This window comes from Mustela lutreola, chromosome 12, assembly GCF_030435805.1.
Source record: "Mustela lutreola isolate mMusLut2 chromosome 12, mMusLut2.pri, whole genome shotgun sequence".
Classification (NCBI taxonomy): Eukaryota; Metazoa; Chordata; class Mammalia; order Carnivora; family Mustelidae; genus Mustela; species Mustela lutreola.
Window position 1 is genome coordinate 81,552,916 of NC_081301.1, and position 22,458 is coordinate 81,575,373.

Below are 22,458 nucleotides of genomic sequence, written 5' to 3' on the forward strand. Positions count from 1 at the left end.
GGGAGGGGAGGTGCAGGGTGTCAGCCAGCCTGTGCTTTGTCCTCAGCTTGCCTTCTGCTCTCTCATCACATGGTTCCGCTAAACACTACGCAGACCTGTGCACATGCTAGAAATGTGGATGTGCGCTCCGCAAGCCACCTCTCCTGATGGGGGGAAGGGGGGCATGTCTGCCACCCACTCTCTCTTACACTACTGTGAGTCTCTTTCCAAGCTGTTCTTGGCTTTTTTAATTTGAGGAGTACTGAACTCTGAGAACAATGAGAAAAAAATCTCCCCCAATGCTCAGAAGTCATAAAATCTGTCATACTCTCTGAGCCATATTATTGAAACCACCTTTTCTTTCCATTGCCTCGGCTGTATTCTAGAAACAAATTTCCTGGCCACACGCTCGTTGTGAGGGCCACACTACTGGAAATGATCAGCAAGAATTTTGGTTGACACAAGGAAAAGCAAATGCATGGGCCATGGACAGCCCAGCTTATATCCCCAAATTCAGCTGATCACATTTTTCAGCCTTCCCTCCATCGGGTCATGTCCCTTTAGGTAATTTCTTACTCATTTTGGGGGAGTGCTCCTTTCATGGGAATTTGGGGGCTGAATATATGTTTGCAAACTCACCTAGTTTGTTTGGATTTTGTCTGTTAACTTCTGAGGCAGGTGATGTTCAAAACATCACTCTCTGTCAAGATGAGAGCAGTATGATGTAACTAATTGGATACAGACAGAAGCTTTCTTCAGCCTCAACTGTCCCATGTATGAAATGAACTTTGAAGCTCTCCCAACATTCGTATATAATCCTCTAAAGAGAGAATAAGGAGGGATTGGATGCTCATGCTGGTAAGGTGTAAGGAACAGGATAATACAAGAGTTAAAAGCAAGATTTAATGTTGAAGTAGTGTTTAGAGAATACATTAAAATGATATTAAAATTTTAACTTCTAAGGCTATCATTTGAAAGCTATAAATCTGTTTTAAAGATCAGTAGGAACAAAGAATTTATCTTTTTCAAAGGTTTTTTATAACATAAGTTATGAAGTCCATAGAGATAACTCAATTGCAACACTGAATAAATTAAAATGCATTATACATGATGTAAGAACTGTGTATTACACCGTGAAATAGATGTAACGTAATTAAGGTATAAACAAATGAACTAAATATTTTTGTCTAATGTATCTGTGACATTAATTTAAAATAAAACCTAGATTGTGATTATAGAGCTTTACAGAATCAGTAACTTTGATCCTAACATTCACAATTAGGTAATTTGACAAGCTGCCTTCCTATCTTTCCTGGGAAATGAACAGAATGCATTTTTAAGGAATATTTCTCAGCGCAGTCAGTAAGTCTGTATCATGCTGTCTTGAGTGCAAACCTCAGCTGAAACTTTGTCTGCAGAGCTATAAGAAAGGCCCCATAATAGAAATAAATGTAAGACAACTAAGAGTAGTGTTTTCACCTTCCCCTGGGACCAGCTACATCATCACAACCAGACTCTTGTCCCTTCCAAATCTTGTCAAGCTCTTCAATTACTTGGATTGCAAAAGCATATGTGAAAGGGAATAAAGGTTTGAAAATAAAAGGGGAAAGAGAACCAATGAGTACATCATTAGTCTGTCTTCACAAAGAGTGCCAACGATAAGAAAAACCAGTACAAGCTGGCACCCAGCATCTTTCTAGGAATTAACAGATAACTTGAATTGCTACTCAAAGAAAAAAATTCATTTCCCATGCCGTACTTAAACTATTTATGATCTTATTTTTAAGAATGAAAGCTAGAATTGAGATTACTGACCAAATGCACAGCAGTATTTTAAACAATAGTACTTGACTGAGGCAGAAGTCAAAATCTTCAGAGTGAAACAGAAGGGAAATAATAATATTAGGATCCAAATCCAAGTTACTGCAGTTCTGTGATACTAATTCCCATTGTGATAAAGATTTAGGTGCGAATACTGAGAGTATTTTGGTTTATATAAAGAGCGATTTTTATCAGGCTGAAAATTTCAGTTTGAAATATCTTTAAAACCATTCAGTAGGGCTGCAGACCCAATACCTGAATTCTCTTTAAAAGCCAATGAGTTCCAAATACAGAAGGGAGGAGATGCGGAAGAAATACTCTTCTCAACTTCCTTCCTTCTTCTCAATATCCTATCCACAAAAGGATATATTCAACAAACACAAAATGGAGAAAGATTCTTCTCTATGTGCTCTCCCAGACTTTAACCATGAAGGCAGATACTTTTTTGGTGGGAAGCAGCCAAAATAGTTGGAAATGAATGTACTTATCTTTAATACTCTGGAGCATTCTTATAAATAAGTTCAGGGCAATAAGTAAAACAGTTATTAAGTATCTACCAAATGTTCAACATTCTGGTGCAGTCAGGTAGCAAAGACCATCATCGCTTGACCAAGTGGACACCTTATGAGCAGCAAATCACAACATCATGAACTGAGAACCAATAACGCTTGAATTTGTATCTTCAGCTCTGACCTCACCCCACTAAGCCTCAGACTCATGTATCTGCTTCCTTAGCATCTTCACTTCAAAGCCTGACAAGGATTCAAAGCTAACACAGATAAAAGACAACTCTTTGTTTTCCCATCTGATCATTTTCATCCATTATTTTCCCCCCAAAATGGAACATTTGGCCAACCACAAAATCAACACTTCATTCTTGACTGTTCTTGTATCTTATGCCCCCATATCCAATGCACCAGCAAGTTCTCTTTGCTTGATCCCCAGAATCCATCAGGACTTCACCACCATCATCGCCACCATAGCAGAGGTCACATTATTTTTTTCCCCCTCACCTGGACATCTACAATAACTTTCATTTGGTTTCCCTGCTATTTTTCCTGTTCACTCTAATCCACCCCCACTAGAAGCAACCCAACCTTGTACCAAGGACTGATGAATTCTAGCACTGTATTTTGTTTACCATTTTCCTCCTTTTCTGACCTTGTCTAGTGCTAACCTCCCCCTCATTGGCTGGCATGAAAGGTTCCTTGAACATGAAAAAATAATTCTGATACCCTTTGATCCTGTGGGTTATTCAGCTCTGGAGAGCCTCCCTTTCATCTAAAGATGACTGCCTCTTTCTAATTCAGGTCTCAATTCAAGTATCACTTCCTCAAAGAGGCCTTCTCTGACTATCCCACCTGATGATTCTACCCTACCCAAGCCACTAGCAATCATGTTACTCTGTGGTAGTAACTTCAGAGCATTTAATAGCATCTGAAATTACCTTTCATGTATTTTCCTGTATTATCTGTCTCTATTGCTCCATTCCCCAACCCTCAAGAACTTATCTGTGTGTCTGCTATGTCTCCATGACCAAGGATATGGCTGCTGCCTGCCACGTATTCATTTTTGAGGAAGGAAGATAGGGAGATAGGGTTGGAAGGAAGGAAGCAAAAAAATTACTGAGATGCTCCAGACACACCAAGAGAAAACTATATATAATCTGCACTGAGTATATAAGTACCTAAAATGAAAAAGACACCTTGTTTTGACCCTAAACACAACTCAGTATAAAAGAACTATAGCTACAAAGACAATGAATTTCAGACTCTCTGAGATAAAACTGAACTTAAAAGTACAGTCCTAGTGTCAGTCCATGTCAGAAACTCCTCCTTCTCTTCTAGTCAAGAAACTTTCTCTCCCCCAAAACCTTCCTCCACACTGCCACCAGTATAACTTTTCTGAAATATAAATCTAAGCATGTCACTCTTCTGCCTCTAATACTTTGATGCCACCCCCTCCCCTAGTGACTTCAAATGGAATTTAAACTCCTGGTATAAAAGATTTTCATGTTCTGATCCAAGACTTTCTCTCCACATTCATCTTAGGCCACATCCCTTCAAATCTCCCCTCCAACTCCTACTCTCTGTACTACACGCACACAAAAATGCATGCTGTTACCAAAGATCCTCCCACTGTGTGGCTCTGAGCATTTGCACACACTGTTCTCTCCACTTGGGGAAATACCCTTTATTTCTTTTCTTTTTTCCCTTTTTTATTCTTTTTTTTTTTTTTTTTTGATGAAACCTCATTAATCCTTCAAGACTCAGATTAAGAATCACATCCTTGGTTAAGCCTTCCCAAATTCCCTCTTCCCCTCCCCACTCAACCAGATTTAACTACTCACCTTTTTTCCCCTTCTCATATGTACCATATGAGCTCTTCGAAAATTGTTCAGGTATTTGCAGAAAGCTAGGATATATTCTTAAACCTTTCTCTCCTCTGGTTACTTCAGCTCTTCCACTGACTCCACACCAATTTTACTAATAGTAAGATTGTGGGCAGGCTTTACTTTCTTATCAATTCCCTTAATGTCATATGCAAGACCAACCACTGTACCTTATACATAGTCTGAACAGTAACTGATTGAATAAAAGCTCCATGTGGGCATGTGCAGTGCCTATCTTATGACTCTGTATCCCACACTTCTCTGACTCTGCAGAGCCTCAAATCAGTATTAATTGAGTCAATGAAAGGGAGTGACCGAATGGGTGTGATGAGTTAGATAAATGAACAGATGAAAAGTACAGTAAAAGAATTATCTCCCTTCCTCCAGATACAGTGTACTCCAAATAAGGTGCCCTTGTGTTATATTTTGTTTGGAGCATCCACATATTATAGAAGACTAGAGATTTATATTAAGTTAACAATTACCCGAAATCGCTCATATTTGGGCTGTTGGAGTACTAATCCAAATTTCATGGTTTAACATTTCCACCTAGTAAGTTCGGTCTTGTTAGATTCACCCCATCATTCCAGATCTCGATCTTTTTAACTCTTTCATCATTAATATTTTGTGCCAGCCACATAAGTGATGTGCATGTACTTCCCTTGTCCTTAATGTATACTTGGGCAAAGGGCAGGTTTCACCTAATTTAGACTCCAGTGCCCTCTCACAAATGGTTTATTCAGCCCTTTTAGATATAAAGTTCATTCTATTAGATAGAAATGGGGAGGGGGAGAAATGACAATGGGCTGCAGTGCAGCTTTTTATTTCATTTATTAACGTAACAATATCCATTGCAAGCTGTGGCTTTATTATAGACTTGGTATTTTCTTACTGCCTTATTTTTTTCCCAAGAAAATATAACCTTTTGTTAAATCAAAAATATAAATATCACCTGCTCAACAATCTGTAGCGTTTATAAAATTAGTTTTAGCCTCTAAACTATTCAAGACTTTTTATAGAAATTCAACCACTTAGGCATAAGTTGTTCCTAATAGATTTTGAAAATTTTCACCAACCACATCATTTTTAATGCCTTTATGATTTGAATAAAATTACATTCTTCCAGAACAAATAGCATAGGCCTTTCATGTATCTAAAACATCTTGCTGGCCATTATCAACTTTGCCCCCAGTCCATGTCAACTAGAGTTCTTGCTTTGTTAGCTGGTGCAATGCGGGACGCTAGAATTGGGATGTACCAGTTCTAGGAAGTTTGAGTTAGCATATTTTCTACATGAGGTGACATCATGTGGATAGCCTGAAAATGGCTCCGTTGGGAGTATTTACCCCACAAACTGGCAGAGGTTACAATGATAAACATGTACCAAATCACACACTGCTGTGCTTTGCTATCCCTGACCGCTAAGCTCCCCCAAGAAAATATTCCTTGCCATTGTTCTTTTTGCCTCAGTATCTTCTATTTATTCTTTCTTCTTATCTGTTAAAACAAAAATAAGAGTCGAAGATAGGCTCAAGTTGGTTGACAACATTTATTAGAAAATAGAACCCAACGGAGCTTGCCCTCTGCTGGAAAGGGAATCAATCCACTCGGTAGTCAAATAAGCCTGTTCACATTTTGCAGCTTAAAACTGAAGGGGAAAAAGTCAAAACAGGAATATTCTGAAGGAAGTGTTTACGACCAGAACAGTATGAGGGAGGTTGTGTTGGAGAAATAAAAACCAGTAGCGACCCAGACAACAGTGGAAACTTTAAGACGAGAGGGACATCATGGAAGAAGAGGGCTTTGAAGGAAGCATGAAGAGGCACCAAAAGCAACTATTAATTCCTTGCACTTTAACTTTAGGGGAGACCTAAAGATCCTCCAAGAGAAGCTCAGCATCCACGTTCTACCACACATCAAATTCAGTTATTTCACCAATGCCACATGCATTTCCAAGGAATTAATTCTTTCAGGTATCCCAAATACCATATAATTTTCATCCGTTCAGGCCTTTTCCAATTTCTAAATTTCAATTTCCACCTTGTACTTAAATGCACAATTATCAAGTGTGATCACATATCCTGCAAGACATCTTTAGAAAGTAGAACCCCACAGAGTTTGCCCTGAATCAGTCTGAAAGGTGAAAGAGAATCAGTCTCCAATCTCAACAGTTTACATAATCTTGTTCACATTCTGTTGCTTGAAATGGAAAAATATTTTGAAATGAAAACACCTCCATAGGTTTATTTTTGAAGTTCAGATAATGCAGGTGAAGGAATACTACCATGTGAGGGGTATTGTGTATTCTCAACAAACGTTTGTGATCAACATCAGCTATGATTAACAGAGACCAGGCAATCTCAGTGTTTAAAAATGATGTCCTTCATATTCCAAACATATTAAATTTAAAAAGAACATCACAGAACACATATGAAATTAAACAGGAAACATAAGAACATGGAAATGATGATACATGAAAGCCACAGATAATATATCACCATTGTGTGAGCCAGAAAGAGACCATTTCTTCATTCCCCTTATTGTGTGACTTTGAGGATGGAACAGCATCAAACTTGGGGAACAGATTTGTTCAGTGGGGAGTCCATGAGAAATTCAGGTTATAAAATAAAGTCAGAAGACTCCTAGAGAAGCTCTTCCTGGGATATATTTCATTTTTTTAAAAATGAAGAAATGAGGGCGCCTGGGTGGCTCAGTGGGTTAAAGCCTCTGCCTTCGGCTCAGGTCATGATCTCAGGGTCCTGGGATCGAGTCCCACATCGGGCTCTCTGCTCAGCAGGGAGCCTGCTTCCTCCTCTCTCTCTGCCTGCCTCTCTGCCTACTTCTGATCTCTCTCTGTCAAATAAATAAATAAAATCTTTAAAAAAAAAAAAAAAAAAAAAAAAATGAAGAAATGATTATAGCTCTTACCCCTAGCAGCTTGGCATGAGCTAGAATGTTATTAAGATACCTGTCAAAACCAATTCAGTTAGCAGGAGTGAAGCTATAGAATGTGTCCTTGGGGGACTTTCAAACCAGTGCCATTAATGTAATATTGCAAAACAGAAAACAAAACGGACAACGTACAAATAAAGGGTGAAGATGAAACAACCTCGTTATCCGCTGTGGAGTAAGACCTGGAAATTTCTGGCTGCATGATTCTTCAAGGCATGACTCATGATATGTGAAACATGTAAATGATCTACGGGGTAGGAATGTGGCCAGGAGGAGAAAAGGAATGAAAATAAAAAAGCAGAGAGACAAAAGGAGTCTGTTTCCCGGGCATTAAAAACAAAACAAAACAAAAAACAAAGGAACAAAAAAAAAATAACCATTTTCACTTCCAAGCGCAAGCAACCAATATGTGGAAAAGGACTCATTCATTTCAACCACGTCTCAGTTCTCAGCACAGCCCAAAAAGCTTTGGTCTAACAATGCCATCTCCAGCCTATTGGTTCCCACTGTGGCTCAGGCTGTTCAGGGCAGAAGAGAGACAGGGCTGTTCAAGGCCGGGCAGGGATCCCAAAAATATAGCAGGAGAAGTACCATGGCATTTCCTTCCGAAGGCCAAAGCCCTCCAATCACTGACAGCCCTTTAATTTATTCTCCTTGTACCGAATGGCACACATTTGGCCTCCTCTCCGTTGGCCCATCCCTTGCCGGCTCACAGCCCAGGCACCTGAGGAAAGACTTTGGCCGGGTGCTTCCTTGTATTTTCAGGTTCTCTTTCGTTCCCATTCTTTGGCCTCCAAATGAGTACAAATTGACAAAATAGAATCATTTCTGCTTGGCACAGAGCTTGGCAACCAGATAACACCAGCCAGGCCACATTTACTCTTCCCCACATTCATCGGCATGCAAAGCTCCAAGATGGAAATGTTTCTCCTGCAGTTTTATGACACTTCTACCGCCTGATTATCCCACTTTATGGCAATTTTCATCATTATGGGCCTGTGGCAAATGAAACAAATTGCCATAAAATGTTGAGAAAATCCTAAATCTTGGCTGTCTGGCTTGCTTGAAGAATGACACTGAGGTTGAATTCAGATGGCTTGGTTCATTTTGCTACAAACAGTCATGCTGGCCTTAATGGGGGCCACTGGCCCCCACGTCAGGATGCGTGGTGATTTCTAGATGAGGCAAACTAATAGAATTTTTTCCTGATGCACTGAGCAAGTCTTCAGTAAAGAAAAACACATTGATTCTGAAGTTGTTTACTACAAACTAAATAGAACCTCTATAGCTTTTCCCATGCAGCTCACATTAGAGCTAAATTAACAGCCCTCATATGTATCCATTCTACTAGTACCAGACAAAAGTGCTTATACCATTAGGAATATACGTTGTCTTAGTGTAAATCTTGATATAGAAGATTGTCTCTCTCATTTAGCAGCCTAGTTATCAAAACTTATATCAGGCAGAGACAAGACTTTAAAGAAAAAAAGAAATGCAGTGAATGATCATGAATAACTGCTAATTTTAATTCAGAGCAGATATGTTAACTTTAAAGGAAGGGAACAGGAGCCTAATGGTTAGACATGCAGAAAAGAAAGAAAAAGAAAGAACGAATGAATGAAAGAAAGATTAAGAAAGAAAAGGAAAAAGAAAAAGAAAGCTTCATCCATTCCTGATTAAAATGCTTCAAAGTATAGGGATAGAGGGAACATTCCTCAACTTCATAAAATCTATCTATGAAAAACCCATAGCAAATATCATCCTCGATGGGAAAAAGCTGACAGCCTTCCCTTTGAGATCAGGAACACGACAAGGATGCCCACTCTCACCACTCTTGTTCAACATAGTATTAGAAGTCCTAGCAACAGCCATCAGACAACAAAGAGAAATAAAAGATATTCAAACTGGCAATGAGGAAGTCAAACTCTCTCTCTTCGCAAATGACATGATACTTTATGTGGAAAACCCAAAAGACTCTACCCCCAAAGTACTACAACTCATTCAGCAATTCAGTACTGTGGCAGGATACAAAATCAATGTACAGAAATCAGTTGTTTTTTTAATACGCTAACAATGAAAATATGGAAAGGGAAATTAAAGAATCGATTCCATTTACTATAGCATCAAGAACCATAAGTTACCTGGGAATGAACCTAACCAAAGAGGTAAAGGATCTGCACTCAAGGAACTACAGAACAGTAATGAAAGAAATTGAAGAAGACATAAAAAGATGGAAGACCATTCTACGCTCATAGATTGGAAAAATAAACATTGTTAAAATGTCTATACTGCCTAGAACAATCTATACTTTCAACACCATTCCAATCAAAATTCCACTGGCATTTTTCTTTTTTTTTTTTTTTTAAAGACTTTATTTATTTATTTGATGGACAGAAATCACAAGTAGACAGAGAGAGAGAGAGAAAGAGAAGCAGGCTTCCCGCTAGCAGAGAGCCTGATACGGAGCTCGATCCCAGGACCATGGGATCATGACCTGAGCCGAAGGCAGAGGCTTTAACCCACTAAGCCACCCAGGCGCCCCCCACTTGCATTTTTCAAAGAACTAGAGCAAACAACCCTAAAATTTGTATGGAATCAGAAGAGACCCCAAATTGCTAAGGAAATGTTGAAAAAGAAAAACAAAACTGGTGGCATTATGTTGCCTGATTTCAAGCTTTATGACAAAGCTGTGACCACCAAGACAGCATGGTACTGGCATAAAAACGGACACATAGACCAGTGGAACAGAGTAGAGAACCCAGATATGGACCCTCAACTCTATGGTCAAATATCTTTGACAAAGCAGGAAAAAATATACAGTGAAAAAAAGACAGTCTCTTCAATAAATGGTGCTGGGAAAATTGGACAGCTATGTGTAGAGAAGAATGAAACTCGACCATTCTCTTACACCATACACAAAGATAAACTCAAAATGGGTAAAAGACGTCAACATGAAGCAGGAATCCATTAGAATCCTAGAGGAGAACAAAGGCAGTAACCTCTTCGACATTGGCCACACCAACTTCTTTCAAGATATGTCTCCAAAGGCAAAGGAAACAAAAATGAAAATGAATTTTGGGGACTTCATCAAGATCAAAAGCTTCTGCACAGCAAAGGAAACAGTCAACAAAACAAAGAGGCAACCCAGGGAACGGGAGAAGATATTCGCAAATGATACTACAGACAAGAGCTGATATCCAGGATCTATAAAGAACTCTTCAAACTCAACACATACAAAACAGATAATCAGGTCAAAAAATGGGCAGAAGGGGCCCCTGGGTGACTCACTGGGCTAAAGCCTCTACCTTCAGCTCAGGTCATGATCTCAGGGTCCTGGGATTGAGACTCCCTTCAGGCGCTCTGCTCAGCAGGGAGCCTGTTTCGCTTCCTCTCTCTGCCTGCCTCTCTGCCTACTTGTGATCTCTGTCAAATGAATAAATAAAATCTTAAAAAAAAAAATGGGCAGAAGACATGAACAGACACTTTTCCAAGGAAGACATACAAATGGCTAACAGACACATAAAAAAATGTTCATCATCACTAGCCATCAGGGAGATTCAAATCAAAACCACATTGAGATACCAACTTACACCAGTTAGAATGGCCAAAATCAACAAGACAGTAAAAAACGAGTGTTGAAAAGGATGTGGAGAAAGGGAAACCCTCTTACACTGTTGGGAGGAATGCAAGTTGGTGCAGCCACTTTGGAAAACAGTGTGGAGATTCCTTAAGAAATTAAAAATAGAGCTTCCCTATTTCCAGGGCGCCTGGGTGGCTCAGTGGGTTAAGCCTCTGCCTTCGGCTCAGGTCATGATCTCAGGGTCCTGGGATCGAGCCCCACATCAAGCCCCACATCGGGTTCTCTGCTCAGCAGGGAGCCTGCTTCCCCCTCTCTTCCTGCCTCTCTGCCTACTTGTAATCTCTCTCTCTCTCTCTCTGTCAAATAAATAAATAAATAATAAAATCTTTTTTTAAAAAAAAGTGTCTATTTCCAGACTATAAATATTTATTTGGATATTCCCATATATTTCATATACGTTAAGATCCTTTTGGTTTCTAAAGTAGGAAGCATATAAGAATTTCTAGAAATCCACATGGTCTTGAACCAGAGGTCCTGATTTGCAGTTTCTAAAGCATCTGCTAAGTTTATGAATCTAAATACTACATACAGATTTTGAAACATCCTTTGGCATACATTACATACGCAACCTCTTATCTGAAAGGACAATCACTGAGCTAAAATTCTTCAGTAACAACCAATTTTAAACCAATGGCTTGGGCAGTTTTCAGACCCACTTGCATTTTTTAGTTTCCATCATACAGACACATGAGCAATTCCTTAAGAAACACTCGCATACTTGTATGGCCTTGATACAAGTGATTTCATTCCTCCTCTCAAACCCAAATGTGCAATGCAAATACAAATTCACTGATCTTTTTTATAACAATCCAAATTACTGTGGTTCAAATGTCTTGACTTAGCCTTTAAGACTTTCTTAAGTCTTAGCCTTTAAGAAATAAGATGCAAGGGCACCTGGGTGGCTCCGTTGGTTGAGCGCTGACTCTCGGTTTTCGCTCAGGTCATGATCTCAGGGTCTTGAGATCAAGCCCCACATTGGGCTCTGAGCTCAGTGGAGAATCTGCTTGAGATTGTCCCTTACCCTCTGTCCCTCCCCTTGCTTGTGCTCAGTCACTCCCTCTCTCTCTAAAAATAAGTAAATAAATTAAAAAAAAAAAAAAAGGCAAACTAATTAAGTTTCTTTTCCATGTTTGAGGTAACATTAGGTGACCAACCTATACAAACAATAGCCACATAATGATTAATAATTGATAATGTGATCAATAATAATTTAAAATTTGTTCTTCTTTTTGAGAACTGATCCTATAGCTTACTGTTAAATGTGGGTACTCTCTAATAGAGTTTATCTATGGGAATAATATTTTATCTATGGGAACCCTAATTAAAAATTTCAACAAATCCACTACCCTAACTAGTTGTGCTAGAGCTTTCCCAAGAGAGGAAGTACATTGTGGGGTTAAGAATTTTTCCCTGATGACTTCTAGGCCAACATCAAATATAGTAGCCATTGAGAAATTTTATGTCACTCCTCTCTGATAAATCCCATACTCTTACCATTTCTAAAATTGTTTCTTTGATCAAACCTTGAGTGTTACACACACAGTACAGACTATCTGAGGAAAATACATACAGTTAAGGGTTTTTTGAGATTATCTTATTTAATCCTCATAGGAACTATAAAGCATACACTATTATTCCAATTAGAGATGAAGAAACTGAGCTCAACAAAACCAAAAGACCCCACCATACGTCACACTCTTAGTGAAAGATGAACCTGGAACTAAAACCCTAGGAACATGATAACAAAGTCTAAAATGTTAACAGCTATTTTGTCACCATTGGTTATCCTCCTTAGGGCTGGTCTGTAAAGTTCAGAAGCTTATTAAGTGCTCTTTCCATCAAGGGTTTAGCTCAGAAGTCATTTTTGGGCTCATAACTGAGAAAATACAATCCATCAGGGAATAAAACAGCAGGAAATTTAAAAACCACTGAGCTCAATTATATATAGAAGAAAATAATGTCAGAGAGGAGATTGTCCAAGTTAAGCAAAATCCCTTGATTAGGAGCTTCTGCCTAAACACTGTGGCCTTCTACCATGCCACACTCCAAATACAAGTAAGCTCAGGTTCACCTTCTTCAAGCAGTGATGGAGGGATCTGGGACATACCACTGAGCATCTCATGAGCCAAGATTAGGACTTTCGATTTGTTTATTTGTGTGTAACTATCTCTCTGGTGTCCTTTGGCCCAAGGTAAAATAAGTCTACTTTGTTATTCGTGTGCTATAAGGACCCTTTCTGGTGTAATTCAACTTTCTCTCAACACTTCAACTGGAAGTACTATTAGTAAAATCCTTTCCAATAATTCTGCTAATAGTTTCCAGCAAACTTAAACCTGGAGCGACATTTGAATGAATTTATCTGTAGTGGGCTTCTGCAGGAATCTATAAGTCATTCTGATTCATTCTCAGTTTCTAGAGGAAAGTATTTATTTTCTAAGATGAGACAGAATAGAAATGGGAATCATTTGTATGGGGTGAAGCACAGCTTGCTGATTAAGTTACCTTCTTCTCCTTTATTACTCCTGAAGGATTAAGCCACAGGAATTCTGGAACTTAAAGCTACAGATTTCTTCTTGGGATCTCTCCAAAATCTCAGAGAAGCGCTAAATATCCCCCATGGGTTTCTAATAATTTGCACCATGTTAAAGTTAGGATTTTGTCTGGAAAAATACTTTGAAAAACCAGCTGGCTGAAAATCAGACCATGCTTCATCTACTAGTATATAAATACATGAAAATGTGTCCAAAAAAATCAATTCTCTTACATGCCCCAGTGAAAATGAATAACAAAAATACAAGTCATCATGTGAAAAGAAATGGGGGAAGTTATTAACTTGTAATCCAAATCTGTGATGTTTTAATAACGAATAATTCCTTACAACAGTGAAAGTGTTCATAAAAGTAAAAATTCTTTTCAGGTATTGAGATTGAGGACAAACCCCAAAATGTCAGAGGTCCCTGGGAAACAATGACCATTCATTTTTACCTTATAGACAATGCAACGTAATTAGAATGAATTTGTGTTCCTAGGTTTGGAAGACATAGTCACCAAAACTAGCTGCTAAGCATTTAAATCTAACTGGGAATTAACCCTTACAGGGATTGAAATGGCATATGATTTTGCTTGCCTTCACAGATAATTATTTAAAAATGTGAGTCAAGGGGCAGCTGGGTGGCTCAGTGGGTTAAGCCTCTGCCTTCAGCTCGGGTCATGATCTCAGGGTCCTGGGATCAAGCCCCACATTGAGCCCCACATTGAGCCCCACATTTGGCTCTCTGCTCAGCAGGGAGCCTATTTCCCCCTCCCCGTCTGCCTGCCTCTCTGCCTACTTGTGATTTCTCTCTCTGTCAAATAAATAAATAAAATCTTTACAAAGATGTGAGTCAAAAGGCTCCTAGGAGTCAATTATAAAACCTGCCTGTCCTTACGGATTCATAATTCTGAAAGCGATTCCAACGTGTGGGTTTCTCCTTACACCATCAAGCAATTTGTGAACACCAGCTGGGTATCCTACAATTCAATTCAATTCTGACACTATCTATTCAGAAACAGCATCTAACTCCACAGGTTAAGGGCTCAGTCCCACAAGACTGCCCTTGATTTCAGATGCCAACAGCAAGTCCAGGTTGTTACCTGTAATTCTGACCAAAAGGCTCTCTAAACCAGAGGTCCCCCAATGACTCCCTTCTTGGGTTCAACCAACCTGCTAGAGGGCCTCACAGAACTCAGGACACTTGTTTATTAAAAGGGTTTATGAAGGGGAAGCCTTGGTGGCTCAGATGGTTAAGCATCTGCCTTCAGCTCAGGTTATGATTTCAGGGTCCTGGGATCAAGTCCCATACTGGGCTCCCTGCCTAGCCAGGAGCCTGCTTCTCCCTCTCTTCCTTGTTTGTGCTCACGATCTCTGTCTGTCTCTCTCAAATAAATAATTTTTTTAATAAAATAAAAAATAAAAGAGTATATGAAGGTTATGAATCAATAGGCAAATGAGGAGATAAAGGGGGCAAGGTATGGGCAAAGGGTGTGAAGCTTCCATGCCCTCTCCAGACTTTGCCACTGTCTCCAAATATCCATGTGCTCACCTACCAGCAAGTTCTCCAAACACTATCCTTTTGGATTTACAGAGACTTCGTTATGTAAGCAAGACTGATTAAAGCATTGCCCACTATTTATTTAACTCAATCTCTAGTCCCTCTTCCCTCCCCAGAGGTGACAGGAGGGTGGTCCTGAAAGTTCCAACCTTCTCCTGGTGGATTCCTCTAGTGACCAGTCCCCCTTCTTAGCTGCTTTCCAAAAGCCACCTCGTGAACATAACAAAAGAACCTTAGCTGCTCTCATCACTGAGGAAATGTCAAGGGTTTAAGGAGCTCTGTGCCAGAAATGGAAACAAAGACCAGATAAATATGCATTTCTTATTATAAATCACAACATCATGGGAACAGAGCACCTTCCTATCAAAGTAGACCTCCACTGCTTTGGAAAACAAGAATAATATGAACTATAAAACCCAAAGCCTTACCCTGGCCCTGGCTCTGGCCCAGAGGACTTCACAGATATTGAAGTATGAACACAGGTTCCTGGGACACGCAGGGACAGAAGCCTTTTTCAGAGATTCTGCCAGGGGTAGACTTTTATGGGAAGAATAGATTATATAATATCTCTTGGGTCTTGAAGTAGAAACAAGATTTAGGAAGAAGGACTAGCATTGAGAAGGGAAAGATTCCTTTCTTGTCACTAGAGAAAGACTCCCAAAATAAGCTATTTCTTTCATTAGGTACGACAGGACAAGCTCTGCCAACAACATGAATTGTGAATAGGCCACAACAGTAACACAACATAGAACTCAGCACGTCCTAATATCCTGTGATCTTTCTCTGTGGTGTAGCCCCCACTCTAGACAAGTTTTATCATCGATCTTAGCTACTGGGAAGCCAGGAAAAGCTAAGATAATAGCAATTCAATATTGTTAAAAAATTATTTCTAATTTTTTTTTTTTTATTTGACAGACAGAGATCACAAGTAGGCAGAGAGGCAGGCAGAGAGAGAGGTGTAATCAGGCTCCCAAGCAGAGAGCCTGATGCGGGGCTCGATCCCAGGACCCTGAGATCATGACCTGCGCTGAAGGCAGAGGCTTTAATCCACTGAGCCACCCAGGTGCCCCAAAAAATTATTTCTAATTTTAAATTTTATAGAAATTATTTTTTAAAACCAGAAACACATCCACCAACAAGAGTTTACATATTTTAACATCTTATTCCACATGCTACAGAAATCTCTGCCATATCCTGTCTGCCTTTCTCTCCTTCTACCTCTTGAAAGGCTACTACAACCTGGAAATTGATACTTTTCGTTCCCATGCATTATTTTCAATATTAAGTAAATATACAGGAATTCACTATATGTAGTATGGCCTTATATATATCTTAACTTACAGAAATGGCATTCTATACTAGGACTTCTCCACCTTGGCTGTATTGACATTTTGGGTTGTGTATTAGTTTCCTATTGATGTTGTAAAAAATTACCCAAATTTAACGGCTTAAAAGAGCACAAATGTATTCCCTCAGAGTTCCAGACGTTCAGAGGTTTTAAAATGAGTCTTACAAGGCTAAAATCAAGAGGTCAGCAGGGCTGGGTCCTTCTGGAGGTTCTAGGAGAGAAATCACTCCCTTGCCTCTTCCAAATTCTAAAGATGTCTTCATTTCTTGACTTATATAGGCTTTTCTCCTCCTGCTTCCACTGTCACACTGCCTTCCTCTGTTCAGACCTTCTCACTGCCCTTTTACAAAGAATACTACAGGGGCACATGGATGGCTCAGTGGGTTAAGCCTCTGTCTTTGGCTCAGGTCATGATCTCAGGGTCCTAGGATCGAGCCCCACTTCAAGCCCCGCATTGGACTCTCTGTTTAGCAGTGATCCTGCTTTCCCCTCTCTCTCTGCCTGCCTCTCTGCCTGTTTGTGATTTCTCTCTCTCTGTCAAATAAATAAATAAAATCTTAAAAAAAGAAAAAAGTCTACTACAATTACACTTAGGGTCCAACAAGATAATCCAAGATAATCTCCCTATTTTAACATCCTTATATATATCTTATATATAAGATATATATCTTATATATATATAATATTTATCTTATATCTTATATATTTTATATATATCTTATATCTTAATTGCATGTGATAATTTCCTTTTGCCACAGAATGTAACATTTATAGGGTCAGAAATTAGGATATGGACATCTTTGAGAACCACTACTGAGCCTACCACAGGCTAAATAATTATTTTGTTGAGGACCATCCTCTACCTAGTAGATGCTACCAGCACATCTCATGTTTTGGCAATCAAAATGCCTCCAGACATTACCAGAGGTCTCCTGGTAAACAAAATTACCTCTGTTGAGAAGAGATGGTCTACATGTGTGTTCCTCATGCGTATATTTCATTCTCAATACATTTGAGAATTACGTATGTCAAAACATTAAGAACTAGTTCATTAATTTTAATTCCTCAATAATATTTTGTTAAGTGAATAAAATAAAATTTAAAAGTTCCCAACTTTCTTTCTATATTTCAAACAATGCTTCATAAAAATCTGAATGTGCCTTAATAAGCACATTCAGATAAATAAGAATTTATAGCAGGGCAATGATTCCCATCCTTTAACATGATCAGAATCCCTTGGAGAGATCCTTAAAATGCAGACAGACTTCTGTGTAACCCACCCAGATTCAGTAAGTCTGGAGTAGCACTTGAAATACTGAATTTTTAACAAGTTCCTGTGTGATACTGAAGCTGTTGGTCTGGGGATCACTCTGAGAACCACTCCTTTAGGAGAAATAAATATAAATATAAATATAAATATAAATATAAATATAAATATAAATATAAATGGAAGTATGATTTTCCAGGTATCGTCAAATTGTTACTGTGGTTATGATTGGCAATTTCGCTCCTACCTACAAGGCCTTAATTCAGGTTTCCCTACAACCTGAGCAATAATGGTGAAGACTAATTTTTTGCAAAAGTGAAGGTGTGGAGCTGTATCTCATGGCCTATTATTTTATATTTCCCACATCAAAAGAGTCACATATATTTCCATGAAAGTATTAGCTACTTGGGGTTCCTCGTCTGTGTGTTACCTCTTCTTATTTTTTTTTCTTGTTTTTCTAATGAGATATTAGTAGAAATTCTTTCGATACTCCAGATATTAAATTTTTCTCAGTTTTACAGAAAAATACTTTTCCTGATGTTATTGTCTTTTTAATTTGTAGCTTCTTTTTATCAAAAGACATTTATTTTAATGTAAATTTTTTTTATAGCTTTTGATTTCTCACCTTAAGAAATTAGGATACCTTGCCCTAAAGCTGCCCTAAAGTTATAAAAATATTCCTCGTAATTTCTTTAAATTTTGCTTTACGTATTTTTGGTCACTAATCCATCTGGATTCATCTTTGAGTATGATGTGAGATAGGAATCTATTTTAATGAATTCCATGTGAATAGGCAGTTGACTCTGCCCTATTTATTGAGTAGCTGGACTCAAGGATTTATAGTATTCCCTCTGGCCATGTGTACACGTATGTACATGATTCAGTTTGAGCTTTCTATTATATTCCATTGAATATTTTTGTGCCAACACCATACAATTTTACCCACTAAAGATTTAAAATAGGTCTTAATTTGTTAGGTTAAATATACCTTTTTTCTTGTTCAAAAATGTGATGGCTCTGGGGCACCTGGGTGGCTCAGTCAGTTAAGCATCTGCCTTCAGCTCAGCTCATGATCCCAGGGTCCTGGGACTGAGCCCCATATTGGGCTCTCTGCTCAGCAGGGAGCCTGCTTCTTCCTCTCTAGCTAGCCCCTTGCTTGTGTTTCCTCTCTCACTATCTCCATCATAAAATAAAATCTTCTTTAAAAAAAAATGATGGCTCTTCCCTTTATTCTGTCAAATGAAATTTAAAATCAGATTAAATTCTATAAAAAAAATACAGAATTTTTACAGGTGTTACACAGAAATTACAAATAAAGGTCAGCTGCTACCATTATATGATCAGGTCATCCATCCAATAACAGGACACACTTGTCCATTTATTTAGGTCTTCTTTTATGCTCTTTAACTAAGTTTAAATAGCTTGTCCATAAATGTCTTTGATATCTTTTAATACATTTATTCCTAGGTCCTTAAAATCTATGCTATTCTTAATAATATTTTGCCTGCATTTTCTAATTGTTCTTTTTGTATAGAAATGTTAATGAGATTTGTACATGGATATTATATCCAGCAACCTTGCTAAATTCTCTGATCAAAGAGTTTGATTCATGTGGATTTTTCTAGATAAGCAATATTATCTATAAATAATGATACATGTGGGGGTTTTTTTCCCTTTCATTCTCATGCTTTGTGTTCTTTTCATTCTAACTAGGATCTCCAGTACTGTATTAAAGAGAACTGATGACAGTGGGATCCTTGTCTTATTCTTGTCTTTGAAAATACAGCTTTTGCTATGTTACCATTAAATATAATATTTTCTACAACTTTTCAAATTACTATTGGCCAGGTTCAGAAAGTTTGCTAAAAGAGGTTGTCATGGGTAAATGGTGAATTTAATTAAATGTATGTCTGTATTTATAGATTATAGGATTTTTCTCCTTTAATTTGTTAATGAGGTAAATTATACTGCTTTTCTTTGTAAGACAGTTTTTATTTTTACCAGTTATAGGTGCATATATTTTAGAGTCAAATGACTATTCATCTGTTGTGAAACACAGCAGACTCCTTCTCTCACCGTGTCCTCATCCGCAAAAGCAAAGCCTTTTATGTCTTTTAACTGATCCTTTCAGTGCTTGTTTCATATTTTTAAAGAAAATGCTTACACTGCTACTTAACTTTTCGGGGGTTTAATCTTCTATTAACTTCCACTGCACGACTATCTTTCACTCCCAATGCCTCCCACAGAAATATACTCTCTCCTCCCTCTACCATTCTAATAGAGTTAAATACTTATTTTACTTAGGTAAATATTCTGTGCTTACATTATTACAACTATACAAACATTATTCATAGCTCAATGTAGTAAGCTATGATTATTTTTCCTTTGTGGACTTTATTTTCTCAACACATACTGTCTTGCTTTTATTTGCTAAGTTTTCTACAAGTTTACAATTAACAACAAACTCTTCACCAACTGTCTAAAACTCATTTTAAGGTGATCATATATATCAGGTATTGTATCAAATTTATCTTCCTGAAAAAGTCTCTCCCAGGTCCTCTAACCTGCTCCAATGTGGGTGGTTGCCCAGCATGCCTGATGCACAGCTATTATCTTAGAATCTCTCTTTGCCATCACTCCATATATCCCCTTTGTATTTCTGCGATAGATCTCCAATATCTAGGATCCTATGCCTCATTCTTCCATTTATTCCTCTTTTTATGAAACAGATCTTCTAGTAGATTCCAGAGAAGGAATGTGTGGGGATAAAAGGGTATCGCTGAATTTTTCTTCAGAATGTTGAAACACTACTCCATGGTTTTCCATCTGCTAGTGCTGATGTTGAGAAATAAAAAATCATTCTGATTTCTAATACTTTGTATATGACCTTGGTTTTTTTTTTTTTCTTCTTTCTTGGACCTTGATGATCATCAGTCTGGCTCCAGTGATCCAAAATTTCACAATAACAGGTATTGGTGGACTCATAACATCTGAATGTTTTACTTCTTTCTTACCAATTTGGATGTCTTTCCTTTCTTTTTGTTGTCTTGACTCCTGTGGCTAGGACTTCTAGCATATGTAGAATAAAAGTGGTGAAGAGTAGACATCCTTGTCTTGTTCCTGAACTTAGAGGGCAAGCTTTCAGTTTTTCCCCCACTGAGTATGATGCTCACTGTGGGTTTTTCAAATACGGCCTTTATTATGTTGAGATATGGTCCCTCTAAACCTACTTTGTTGAGGGCTTTTATTATTAATGGATATTGTCCTCTGCCAAATGCTTTTTCTGCATCTTTTGAATAATCGTATGGTTTTTAATCCTTTCTCTTACTGATATGACATATCATGTTGATTCATTTGCAAATAGTGAACCACCCTTACATCTTGGGAATAAATGCCACTTGATTGTGGTGAATAGTTTTTCTTTTTTTTTTTTTTTTAAGATTTTATTTGTTTATTTGACAGACAGAGATCATAAGCAGGCAGAGAGGTAGGCAGAGAGAGGAGGAAGTGGCTCCATGCTGAGCAGAGAGCCCCATGTGGGGCTCAATCCCAGGACCCTGGGATCGTGACCTGAGCCAAAGGCAGAGGCTTTAACTCACTGAGCCACCCAGGAGCCCTATGAATGGTTTTCTTAGTGTATTATTAAACTTGGTTTGCCAGTATTTTTTTGAGGATTTCTGCATCTATGTTCAGCAGAGATACTGGCCTGCAGTTGTCTTTTATTTTTTTATTTTTGTTTTAAATTTTATTTATTTATTTGACAAACAGAGATCACAAGCAGGCAGAGAGAGAGGAAGGGAAGCAGCCTCCCCACTAAGAGAGAGCCGGATGTGGGGTTTGATCCCAGGACTCTGGGATCATGACTTGAGCCGAAGCAGAGACTTTAATCCACTGAGCCACCCAGGCGCCCCTACATCTGTCTTCTAAGCCTTGCCCTCTATACAAGGAGGCTGGCAGATAAGACATCAACAGCTGTGTCCAGCACAGAACTGAGGAAGGGAAGGATGGGATCTTGGTTGGGATGTTTATTCCCTTGACTTCCACCTTGTGTGGCTGCCGCAGGCAGCCTGCATTTTGAAGTCTCCGTCAGGCTGCCCTCTCCTTGGCTGGTAACAGCCAGTTCTTCTTTTCTTTCAGGCTTAGAGATGCCCTACTGTTGCCTGCAGTTGTCTTTTATTGTGGTGTCTTTATCTGGTTTTGGTATCAAGGTGATACTGGCCTCATAGAATGAACTTGAAAGTTTTCCTTCTATTTTTTGGAATAGTTTGAAAGGAATAGACATTAATGCTTCTTTAAGGGCTTTGACAGAATTTGCCTGTGAAGCCATCTGTTCTTAGGCTTTTATTTGTTGGGAGTTTTTTTTTTTTTAAAGATTTTATTTATTTATTTGACAGACAGAGATCACAAGTAGACAGAGACACAGGCAGAAAGGAGGAAGAAGGCCCCCTGCCGAGCAGAGAGCCCGATGTGGGGCTCGATCCCAGGACCCAGAGATCATGACCTGAGCCAAAGGCAGGGGATTAACCCACTGAGCCACCCAGGCGCCCCAGTTGGGAGTTTTTTGATTACTGACTCAATCTCCTTGCTGGTAACCATCTATTCCAATTTTCTATTTCCTCTTGCTTCAATTTTGGTAGGTTGTATGTTTCAAGGGATATATCCATTTCTTCTAGGTTGTCTAATTTGTTGACAAATAGATTTCATAATATTCTCTTACAATTATTTATATTGCTGCTATTTCTCCTCTTTCATTTATTATTTTATTTGGGTCCTTTTTGGTTTTTGTTGTTGTTTTAAGATTATTTATTTATTTATGTATTTGACAGATCACAAGTAGGCAGAGAGGCAGGCACAGAGAGAAAGGAGGGAAGCAGGCTCCCTACTGAGCAGAATGCCCGATCTGGGGCTCAATCCCAGGACCCTGGGATCATGACCTGAGCCAAAGGCAGAGGCTTTAACCCAATGAGC